Source organism: Triticum aestivum, chromosome 6B (genome assembly GCF_018294505.1).
Source record: "Triticum aestivum cultivar Chinese Spring chromosome 6B, IWGSC CS RefSeq v2.1, whole genome shotgun sequence".
Taxonomy (NCBI): Eukaryota; Viridiplantae; Streptophyta; class Magnoliopsida; order Poales; family Poaceae; genus Triticum; species Triticum aestivum.
The window spans coordinates 549255041-549268423 of NC_057810.1; positions in this window are offsets into that span (position 1 = coordinate 549255041).

A 13383-nucleotide genomic window follows, 5' to 3' on the forward strand; every position below is an offset into this window, starting at 1 on the left:
TGCAAAAGCTTCAGAAGGCTGGCTATGGCATCAACGACTTGGTCATGATGGCATGAGGAATCTTCACACACTTGCGAAGAAGCATGTCATTGGCATTGAGAATGTGAAATTCCTCAAGGATCATTTATGCGGAGCCTGTGAAGCTGGAAAGATGACACCACTCGACCATTTGAATTGCTTCACATGGATCTCTTTGGTCCTAATCATTATTCTGCAGTTTCAAATGATGCATCTCAATATGGCTTTGTTATTGTTGATGATTATTCTTGTTACACCTGGGTGCACATTTTCACTTACAAACATGAGGTGCAGGAAGTCTTCAAGTGATTTTACTCGAGGGCTTCAACCAACTTTGGTGTGAAGATCAAGCACATCAGAAGTGACAATGGGACCGAGTTCAAGAATTCTGGTCTTGATGACTATCTTAATGAACTTGGTATTACTCATGAGTTATCTGCTCCTTATACTCCTCAGCAGAATGGCATCATGGAGCGCAAGAATAGAACTCTTGCTGAGATGGCTCGCACAATGCTTGACGAATACAAGACGCCTCGTCGCTTCTGGATTGAGGCAATTGATACTACGTGCCACATCATCAATAGAGTATATCTTCACAAATTCTTCAAGAAGACTGCTTATGAACTCCTCACTGAAAAGAAGCCCAATGTGAGTTATTTCAAAGTCTTCGGTGCTAAATGTTGGATTAGAGATCCTCATCACAGTTCTAAATTCGCACCGAAAGCACATGAGGGTCTTATGCTTGGTTACAGAAAGGATTCGCACACATACAGAGTCTTCAACAACATTCTTCACAAAGTTGTTGAAACTGTAGATGTGCGGTTCTATGAAACTAATGGCTCGCAAAGAGAGCACCTACCTTCTGTGATAGATGAACCAGCACCTGAGTAATCTATCAAGCTCAAGGCTATTGAGGATGTCATTCCTACCGAAGAATCTGCTGAAGAATTCATTCCAGAACGTGAAAAACGTTGAGCTGGAGCACCTGAAGAAAATGGTGCTGAGGAAAATGGTCCTGAAGAAAATGCGGATCAAATTCCTCGACGACAACCCGCTCATCCTCGCGTTGCAAACAAAGTGCAAATTGAGAGAATCATCGATGACATTGAAGCACCAGGTCCTCTCACACGCTCAAAAGCTTCACATTTGTCTAACTTTTGTGGGCACTTTGCATTTATCTCTATCACAGAGCCCACTAAGGTAGATGAAGCATTTCTGCAGCTTGAGTGGATTCAAGCTATGCAGGAAGAATTACATCAGTTCAATCTCAACAACATCTGGGAACTAGTCAACCGTCCAGATCCTCGCAAGCACAATATCATTGGCACAAAATGGATCTACCGCAACAAGCAAGATGAAAATGGCATTGTGGTGAGGAATAAGGCACGGCTTGTAGCTCAAGGCTACACATAGGTTGAAGGAATTGATTTCGATGAAACTTTTGCACTTGTTGCTAGACTTGAGGCTATTCGCATATTACTTGCTTATGCTAACCATCATAATATCACTTTATATCAAATGGATGTGAAAAGTTCATTCCTCAATGGTAAGCTTGAGGAAGAAGTATATGTTGCTCAACCCCCAGGTTTTGAAGATCCAAAACATCCTGACAAAGTCTTCAGACTCAATAAGGCCCTATATGGCCTCAAGCAGGCCCCTCGGGCGTGGTATGATACTTTCAAGGAATTCCTCATGAAGAAACGCTTCAAACCTGGTTCACTCGACCCAACTCTTTTTACTAAGTCTTATGATGGTGAATTGTTTGTGTGCCAAATATATGTTGATGATATTATCTTTGGCTGTACTGACCAACGTTACAGTGATGAATTTGCCTATATGATGAGTGAAGAATATCAAATGTCTATGATGGGAGAATTGAAATTCTTTTTAGGTCTTCAAATTTGTCAGCAACGCAATGGCATATTCATATCTCAGGAGAAATACCTCAAAGATGTATTGAGGAAATTCGGCATGCAAGATTGCAAAGGGGTCAAAATCCCCATGCCCACAAGTGGCCAACTATGCACTGATGAAAATGGTATCGACTTCGATCAAAAGGTATACCGCTCCTTGATTGGCTCATTATTGTATTTATGTGCATCTAGGCCGGATATTATGCTTAGTGTTTGCATGTGCGCCTGATTTCAAGCTACACCGAAGGAATCACACCATAAGGTTGTGAAGCATATTCTTTGATATCTAGCTCACACACCAACACTTGGATTATGGTACCCCAAGGGCTCGGCTTTTGATCTCATTGGATATTCAGACTCTGACTATGCTGGTGATCGTGTGGACCGCAAGTCAACATCTGGCACATGCCATTTCCTCGGACGGTCTTTGGTCTGTTGGTCCTTGAAGAAACAGAACTGCGTAGCACTATCTACAGCTGAAGCTGAGTACATTGCTGCTGGTTCTTGCTGTGCTCAATTGCTGTGGATGAAGCAAACTCTCAAGGACTATGGCATCAACATGAAGAATGTGCCTCTCTATTGTGACAATGAGAGTGCAATAAAGATTGCTCGCAACCTAGTTCAGCACTCGAAGACAAAGCACATCTAAATTCGTCATCATTTTCTTCGTGATCATGTGTGGAAGGGTGACATCTCTATTGAGCATGTACGGACTGAAGAACAGCTAGCCGATATCTTCACTAAGCCCTTGGATGAGAAGAGATTTAGTAAGTTAAGGTGTGAGCTAAATATCCTAGAATCTTCGAATGTTCTTTGAAAAGGACGCTCATCCTAACACTTGTGCAAAATTGATGACTTAGATGCGCAACACACAAAATAACGTTTTTCTTCAATCAATGAATACTAACCCTCTAAGTGTGAAGAAATTAACGAAGAAATTGATTCTCAGAGCCCTACGATAATTGTACGCGGTGTCTGAAATCAACTTTCTTATACGGTGGGATATGCCACCACCAAAAGTTGAAAATCTTCAATTTAAGTTTTTCCTCAGTTTTTGAAATTCCTCGGTTTTTCAAATTCTTCAACTTTGCATTGTCTTCACTCTTTCCGTCGTTGTTCTTCATTTGATTATATATATATGAGTTTATGTCCTCTACAACATTCACTTATTGCTCATTCTTCAAGTTGATTTTTTTTGCTAAGTGAATGTGATCGGATCCTTCCCCCTCTATGCTAAACTCAACCCAATCTTTTCACAAATTCTTCATGTGCGTTCTATTTGAAACTCGTTCAAACTCTTCACTGTGTCCTTGTCAGCTGAAGAATTTGCGAACGGAACTTTTAACTTATCTTATCTAAATTTTCGGCTTTTCCGCTCAAACCGTTCCACATCCCATGATAATACTTTTCTATTCACCCACGATCTCACATGATCACCACCTCTCAGTACGTGGGTGACACATGTCAAGCGAATGAGAAGGGTCAGGGGCACGTTCGTATGATTTCCTCGGGCGTACAGTTTTTCACTCCGACTATAAATACCCCCTCCCCTTCCTCACTTTGTTTTTACTCCGCTCGTTCTCACTCCCGCTCGAGCTTCTCAAGCCCTAGCGCCGTCGCTACTTCATCATCGCCGATGAGGAAGAGCTTCACTGCCTCGACCTCATCACCGTCGTACTCGCGCCGGCTGCGGATTTCTTCACTCCGCCGCCATCGTAGCTGTCTTCCTCTGCCAAGTTAGGGTGTGGAAGATCTGAACTGACGAACTTCACATCTACACTTCCCAGTTCGTCGTGTTCTTCATCAAGGGTAATTAAAAGTTACTTTTACAGCTCTCTTTGATTCAAATGTTTTCTTAAAAATCTTCAAAGGTGTTTATTCTTCAAGTCTTCACACACTGAACACCTCACATGTCATCTGCTCTTGATTCGTTTCTCTAAGCAATAATTTTTCTTCAAGATTCCTCAATTGTGTGGATCTTCGATCTATACAACTCTGGAACCTAAGACAAAGCACGCTTAGTGAAATTCTTCAAGACTCATCTGGTCAAATTCCTCAAACTTATTTTTTTTGAAAAACCTTCTAAGAATGCATATGACCTTTCCAAATTCCTCGCAACTATACTCTGTTCACAGGTACTCATGTCTGCTGCTGAATCACTAGGTTCTCATCAACTTAACTCATTTGCAGCGTTCCTCGAAGAAATTTTGCATACATCTTTAGAAAATTCCATTGTTCACATTCCTCGGCTGAAGAAAATGGCTCATGGTAAGAAGCCACAGAAGGGTGGAAAGAGGCCTGAGGTCAATACTGCTTTCGAGATCCCTGATGACATATACAAGGATTATTGCACTCCTGATGAGGCCAAATTTGGCAAAGAGGACAAAAATCAGCGCAAGGTGCGCATATAAAGGATAAAGAGGAGATGGGCATGTTGGGGAACGTTGCATAAAATAAAATTTTCCTACGTTTACCAAGATCAATCTATGAGTTCATCTAGCAACGAGAGAGAGGGGTGCATCTACATACCCTTGTAGATCGCGAGCGGAAGCGTTCAAGAGAACGAGGTTGAGGGAGTCGTACTCGTCGTGATCCAAATCACCGGAGATCCTAGCGCCGAACGGACGGCACCTCCACGTTCAACACACGTATGGTCAGCGTGACGTCTCCTCCTTCTTGATCCAGCAAGGGGGAAGGAGAGGTTGATGAAGATCCAGCAGCACGACGGCGTGGTGGTGGATGCAGCAGGGATCCGACAGGGCTTCGCCAAGCGTTTGCGGGAGGGAGAGGTGTAGCAAGGGGAAAGGGAGGCGCCAAGTGCAAAAAGTCCGGCTGCCCTCCCTCCCCCCTCTTTATATAGGGACCCCAGGGGGGCCGCCGGCCCTAGGAGATTGAATCTCCAAGGGGGCGGCGGCCAAAGGGGGAAACTTGCCCCCCAAGGCAAGTGGAGGCGCCCCCTCCCCTAGGGTTCCCAACCCTAGGCGCGGGGGGGGGGCAAGGGGGGGCGCACTAGCCCACCAGGGGCTGGTTCCCCTCCCACTTCAGCCCATGGGGCCCTCCGGGATGGGTGGCCCCACTCGGTGGACCCCCGGGACCCTTTCGGTGGTCTCGGTACAATACCGGTGAACCCCGAAACTTTCCCGATGGCCGAAACTCGACTTCCCATATATAATTCTTTACCTCCGGACCATTCCGGAACTCCTCGTGGCGTCCGGGATCTCATCCGGGACTCTGAACAACTTTCGGTTTGCTGCATACTAATATCTCTACAACCCTAGCGTCACCGAACCTTAAGTGTGTAGACCCTACGGGTTTGGGAGACACGCAGACATGACCTGCTCTCCGGTCAATAACCAATAGCGGGATCTGGATACCCATGTTGGCTCCCACATGCTCCTCGATGATCTCATCGGATGAACCACGATGTCGAGGATTCAAGCAACCCCGTATACAATTCCCTTTGTCAATCGGTACGTTACTTGCCCAAGATTCGATCGTCGGTATCCCAATACCTCGTTCAATCTCGTTACCGGCAAGTCACTTTACTCGTACCGTAATGCATGATCCCGTGACCAGACACTTGGTCACTTTGAGCTCATTATGATGATGCATTACCGAGTGGGCCCAGAGATACCTCTCTGTCATACGGAGTGACAAATCCCAGTCTCGATCCGTGTCAACCCAACAGACACTTTTGGAGATACCCGTAGCATACCTTTATAGTCACCCAGTTACGTTGTGACGTTTGGTACACCCAAAGCACTCCTACGGTATCCGGGAGTTACACGATCTCATGGTCTAAGGAAAGGATACTTGACATTGGAAAAGCTCTAGCAAACGAACTACACGATCGTGTGCTATGCTTAGGATTGGGTCTTGTCCATCACATCATTCTCCTAATGATGTGATCCTGCTATCAATGACATCCAATGTCCATAGTCAGGAAACCATGACTATCTGTTGATCAATGAGCTAGTCAACTAGAGGCTCACAAGGGACATGTTGTGGTCTATGTATTCACACGTGTATTACGATTTCCGGATAATACAATTATAGCATGAATAAAAGACAATTATCATGAACAAGGAAATATAATAATCCTTTTATTATTGCCTCTAGGGCATATTTCCAACAGTCTCCCACTTGCACTAGAGTCAATAATCTAGTTACATTGTGATGAATCGAACACCCATAGAGTTCTGGTGTTGATCATGTTTTGCCCGCGGAAGAGGTTTAGTCAACGGATCTGCAACATTCAGATCCGTATGTACTTTGCAAATATATATGTCTCCATCTTGAACATTTTCATGGATGGAGTTGAAACGATGCTTGATGTGCCTGGTCTTCTTGTGAAACCTGGGCTCCTTGGCAAGGGCAATAGCTCCAGTGTTGTCACAAAAGAGAGTGATTGTCCCCAACGCATTGGGTATGACTCCTAGGTCGGTGATGAACTCCTTCATCCATATTGCTTCATGCGCTGCCTCTGAGGCTGCCATGTACTCCACTTCACATGTAGATCCCGCCATGACGCTCTGCTTGCAACTGCACCAGCTTACTACTCCACGATTCAACATATACACGTATCCGTTTGTGACTTAGAGTCATCCAGATCTGTGTTGAAGCTAGCGTCGACGTAACCCTTTACGACGAGCTCTTCGTCACCTCCATAGACGAGAAACATGTCCTTTGTCCTTTTCAGGTACTTCAGGATATTCTTGACCGTTGTCTAGTGTTCCTTGCCAGGATTACTTTGGTACCTTCCTACCAAACTTACGGCAAGGTTTACATCAGGTCTGGTACATAGCATGGCATACATAATAGATCCTATGGCTGAGGCATAGGGGATGACACTCATCTCTTCTTTATCTTCTGCCGTGGTCGGGCATTGAGCCGAGCTCAATCTCACACCTTGCAATACAGGCAAGAACCCTTTCTTGGACTGATCCATATTGAACTTCTTCAATATTTTATCAAGGTATGTGCTTTGTGAAAGACCTATGAGGCGTCTCGATCTATCCCTATAGATCTTGATGCCTAATATGTAAGCAACTTCTCCAAGGTCCTTCATTGAAAAACACTTATTCAAGTAGGCCTTAATGTTGTCCAAAAGTTCTATATCATTTCCCATCAAAAGTATGTCATCTACATATAATATGAGAAATTCTACAGAGCTCCCACTCACTTTCTTGTAAACGCAGGTTTCTCCATAAGTCTGCATAAACCCAAACGCTTTGATCATCTTATCAAAGCGAATGTTCCAACTCCGAGATGCTTGCACCAACCCATAAATGGATCGCTGGAGCTTGCATACCTTGTTAGCATTCTTAGGATCGACAAAACCTTCCGGCTGCATCATATACAGTTCTTCCTTAAGATAGCCGTTAAGGAATGCCATTTTGACGTCCATCTGCCATATCTCATAATCATAGTATGCGGCAATTGCTAACATGATTTGGACGAACTTCAGCTTCGCTACGGGAGAGAAAGTCTCATCGTAGTCAACCCCTTGAACTTGTCGATAACCCTTAGCGACAAGTCGAGCTTTATAGATGGTAATATTACCATCCGCGTCCGTCTTCTTCTTAAAGATCCATTTGTTTTCTATCGCTCGCCGATCATCGGGCAAGTCTGTCAAAGTCCATACTTTGTTTTCATACATGGATTCTATCTCGGATTGCATGGCTTCAAGCCATTTGTTGGAATCTGGGCCCGCCATCGCTTCTTCATAGTTCGAAGGTTCACCGTTGTCTAACAACATGATTTCCAGGACAGGGTTGCCATACCACTCTGGTGTGGAACGTGTCCTTGTGGACCTACGAAGTTCAGTAGCAACTTGATCTGAAGTACCTTGATCATCATCATTAATTTCCTCTCTAGTCGGTGTAGGCACCACAGGAACATTTTCCTGAGTTGCACTACTTTCCGGTTCAAGAGGTAGTACTTCATCGAGTTCTACTTTCCTCCCACTTACTCCTTTCGAGAGAAACTCTTTTTCCAGAAAGGATCCATTCTTGGCAACAAAGATCTTGCCTTCGGATCTAAGGTAGAAGGTATACCCAATGGTCTCCTTAGGGTATCCTATGAAGACGCATTTTTCCGACTTGGGTTCAAGCTTTTCAGGTTGAAGTTTCTTGACATAAGCATCGCATCCCCAAACTTTTAGAAACGACAGCTTAGGTTTCTTCCCAAACCATAATTCATATAGTGTCGTCTCAACGGATTTAGATGGAGCCCTATTTAAAGTAAATGTAGCTGTCTCTAGAGTGTATCCCCAAAATGATAGCGGTAAATCAGTAAGAGACACCATTGATCGCACCATATCCAATAGAGTGCGATTACGATGTTCGGACACACCATTACGCTGAGGTGTTCCAGGCGGCGTGAGTTGTGAAACGATTCCACATTTTCTTAAGTGCGTACCAAATTCGTGACTTAAATATTCTCCTCCATGATCTGATCGTAAAAAATTTATCTTTCGGTCATGTTGATTCTCTACTTCATTCTGAAATTCCTTGAACTTTTCAAAGGTCTCAGACTTGTGTTTCATCAAGTAGACATACCCATATCTACTTAAGTCATCAGTGAGAGTGAGAACATAATGATATCCTCCGTGAGCCTCAACGCTCATTGGACCACACACATCAGTATGTATGATTTCCAATAAGTTGGTTGCTCGCTCCATTGTTCCGGAGAACGGAGTCTTGGTCATTTTGCCCATGAGGCATGGTTCGCATGTGTCAAATGATTCATAATCGAGAGACTCTAAAAGTCCATCAGCATGGAGCTTCTTCATGCGCTTGACACCAATGTGACCAAGGCGGCAGTGCCACAAGTATGTGGGACTATCGTTATCAACTTTACATCTTTTGGTGTTCACACTATGAATATGTCTAACATTATGTTCGAAATTCATTAAGAATAAACCATTGACCATCGGGGCATGACCATAAAACATATTTCTCATATAAATAGAACAACCATTATTCTCGGATTTAAATGAGTAGCCATCTCGTATTAAACGAGATCCAAATACAATGTTCATGCTCAAACTTGGCACTAAATAACAATTATTGAGGTTTAAAACTAATCCTGTGGGTAAATGTAGAGGCAGCGTGCCGACGGCGATCACATCGACCTTGGAACCATTCCCGACGCGCATCGTCACCTCGTCCTTCGCCAGTCTCCGCTTATTCCGCAGCTCCTGTTGTGAGTTACAAATATGAGCAACGGCACCGGTATCAAATACCCAGGAGTTACTATGAGTGCTGGTAAGGTACACATCAATTACATGTATATCACATATACCTTTAGTGTTGCCGGCCTTCTTGTCTGCTAAGTATTTGGGGCAATTCCGCTTCCAGTGACCCTTCCCTTTGCAATAAAAGCACTAACTCTCAGGCTTGGGTCCATTCTTTGACTTCTTTCCGGCAACTGGCTTATCGGGCGCGTCAACATCTTTGCCGTCCTTATTGAAGTTCTTCTTACCCTTGCCCTTCTTGAACTTAGTGGTTTTATTGACCATTAACACTTGATGTTCCTTCTTGATTTCTACCTCTGCTGACTTCAGCATTGAAAATACTTCAGGAATAGTTTTCACCATCCCCTGCATATTGTAGTTCCTCACAAAGCTCTTGTAGCTCGGTGGGAGCGACTAAAGGATTCTGTCAATGACCGCCTCATCTGGGAGGTTAATGTCCAGCTGGGACAGGCGGTTGTGCAACCCAGACATTTTGAGTATGTGCTCACTGACAGAACTATTTTCCTCCATCTTACAACTATAGAACTTGTCGGAGACTTCATATCTCTCGACCCGGGCATGAGCTTGGAAAACCATTTTCATCTCCTCGAACATCTCATATGCTCCGTGTTGCTCAAAACGCTTTTGGAGCCCCGGTTCTAAGCTGTAAAGCATGACGCACTGAACGAGGGAGTAATCATCAGCACGTGACTGCCAAGCGTTCATAACGTCTTCGTTCTCTGGGATGGTTGCTTCACCTAGCGGTCCTTCTAGGACATATGCTTTCTTGGCAGCTATGAGGATGATCCTCACGTTCCGGACCCAGTCCGTATAGTTGCTGCCATCATCTTTCAGCTTGGTTTTCTCTAGGAACGCGTTGAAGTTCATGTTGACATGAGCGTTGGCTATTTGATCTACAAGACATTTTTGCAAAGATTTTAGACTAAGTTCATGATAATTAAGTTCATCTAATCAAATTATTTAATGAACTCCCACTCAGATTTGACATCCCTCTAGTCATCTTATGTTGGGGAACATAGCAGAAATTCAAAATTTTCCTACGAGTCACCAAGATCCATCTATGGAGAAACCAGCAACGAGGGGAAGGAGAGAGCATCTACATACCCTTGTAGATCGCTAAGCGGAAGCGTTCAAGAGAACGGGGTTGAAGGAGTCGTACTCGTCGTGATCCAAATCACCGGAGATCCTAATGCCGAACAGACGGCACCTTCGTGTTCAACACACATGCAGCCCGGTGACATCTCCCATGCCTTGATCCAGCAAGGAGAGAGGGAGAGGTTGGGGAAGACTCTGTCCAGCAGCAGCATGATGGCGTGGTGGTGGTGGAGGAGCGTGGCAATCCTGCAGGGCTTCGCCAAGCACCGTGGGAGAGGAGGAGGACTTGGGAGAGGGGGAGGGTTGCGCCAGAACTTGGATGCGGCTGCCCTCCCACCCCTCCACTATTTATAGGAGGGGAGAGAGGGGGGCCGGCCCCCCTAGATCCCATCTAGGGTTGGGGCGGCGGCCAAGGGGGGGAGGAGTGCCTCCCAAGTCAAGTGGAGGCCCTCCCCTTTAGGGTTTCCCCTCTCCCATGCGCATGGGCCTTGGGGGGGCTGGTGCCCCTGGCCCATTAAGGCTAGGGCGCCCCCTTACAGCCCATGCTTCTGTATTGGACGTGGTGGAACATTTTCCGGACCTCCGCACCCCTCCGGAATCCTCCGGAACCTTCCGGAAGCCTCCCGGTACAATACCGGAAAAAACTGAACTTTTCCCGGAACCTGAACAACAACTTTCCATATATAAATCTTTACCTCCGGACCATTCCGGAACTCCTCGTGACGTCCGGGATCTCATCCGGGACTCCGAACAACATTCGCTAACCACGTATATTTATTCCCTATAACCCTAGCATCATCGAACCTTAAGTGTGTAGACCCTACGGGTTCGGGAACCATGCAAACATGACCGAGATGTTCTCCGGTCAATAACCAACAGCGGGATCTGGATACCCATGTTGGCTCCCACATGTTCCACGATGATCTCATCGGATGAACCATGATGTCAAGGACTCAATCAATCCCGTATACAATTCCCTTTGTCTAGCGGTATTGTACTTGCCCGAGATTCGATCGTCGGTATACCGATACCTTGTTCAATCTCGTTACCGGCAAGTCTCTTTAATCGTTCCGTAACACATCATCCCGTGATCAACCCCTTGGTCACATTGTGCACATTATGATGATGTCCTACCAAGTGGGCCCAGAGATACCTCTCTGTTACACGGAGTGACAAATCCCAGTCTTGATTCGTGCCAACCCAACAGACACTTTCGGAGATACCCGTAGTGCACCTTTATAGCCACCCAGTTACGTTGTGACGTTTGGTACACCCAAAGCATTCCTACGGTATCCGGGAGTTGCACAATCTCATGGTCTAAGGAAATGATACTTGACATTAGAAAAGCTCTAGCATACGAACTACACGATCTTTGTGCTAGGCTTAGGCTTGGGTCTTGTCCATCACATCATTCTCCTAATGATGTGATCCCGTTATCAACGACATCCAATGTCCATGGTCAGGAAACCGTAACCATCTATTGATCAACGATCTAGTCAACTAGAGGCTTACTAGGGACATGGTGTTGTCTATGTACCCACACATGTATCTGAGTTTCCTATCAATACAATTATAGCATGGATAATAAATGATTATCATGAACAAGGAAATATAATAATAATAACTAATTTATTATTGCCTCTAGGGCATATTTCCAACAGTCTCCCACTTGCACTAGAGTCAATAATCTAGTTCACATCGCCATGTGATTAACATTGACAGGTCACATCGCCATGTGACCAACATCCAAAGAGTTTACTAGTGTCACTAAACTAGTTCACATCACCATGTGATTAAGACTCAATGAGTTCTGGGGTTTGATCATGTTTTGCTTGTGAGAGAGGTTTTAGTCAACGGGTCTGCAACATTCAGATCCGTATGTACTTCGCAAATCTCTATGTCATATTGTAAATGTTGCTTCCACGCTCCACTTGGAGCTATTCCAAATGGTTGCTCCACTATACGTATCCGGTTTGCTACTCAGAGTCATTCGGATAGGTGTTAAAGCTTGCATCGACGTAACCCTTTACGCCGAACTCTTTATCACCTCCATAATCGAGAAACATGTCCTTATTTACTCCAAGGACAATTTTTGACCGCTGTCCAATGATCCGTTCCTGGATCATTCTTGTACCCCTTGACTGACTCATGGCAAGGCACACTTCCGGTGCGGTACACAGCATAGCATACTATAGAGCCTACGTCTGAAGCATAGGGGACGACCTTCATCCTTTCTCTCTCTTCTGCCGTGGTCGAGCTTTAACTCTTAACTTCATACCTTACAACTCAGGCAAGAACTCCTTCTTTGACTGATCCATCTTGAACACCTTCAAGATCATGTCAAGGTATGTGCTCATTTGAAAGTACCATTTAGAGTTTTTGATCTATCCTCATAGATCTTGATGCTCAATGTTCAAGCAGCTTATTCCAGGTTTTCTATTGAAAAACACCTTTCAAATAACCCTATATGCTTTCTAGAAATTCTACATCACTTCTGATCAACAATATGTCAACAACATATACTCATCAGAAATTCTATAGTGCTCCCACTCACTTCTTTGGAAATACAAGTTTCTCATAAACTTTGTATAAACCCAAAATCTTTGATCATCTCATCAAAGCGTACATTCCAACTCCGAGATGCTTACTCCAGTCCTTAGAAGGACTGCTCGAGCTTTGCATACTTGTTAGCGTCTTTCAGGATTATCAAAACCTTCTGGTTCTATCACATACAACCTTTCCTCAAGAAAACTGTCAAGGAAACAATGTTTTTGACATCCTATATGCAAGATTTCATAAATAATGCAGTAACTGCTAATCCAAATCCAACAGACTCTTAGCATCGCTACAAGTGAGAAAGCCTCACCGTAGTCAACTCCTTGAACTTGTCGGAAAGCATCTTTAACGACAAGTCGAGCTTTCTTAATGGTGATACTTACCATCATTGTCTGTCTTCCTTTTAAAATCCATCTTTAACCAACGGCCTTACGACCATCAAGTATTTCTGCCAAAGTCTACACTTTGTTTTCATACATGGATCCTCTCTCGGATTTTATGGCCTCGAGCCATTTGTCGGAATCCGGGCCCACCATCGCTTCT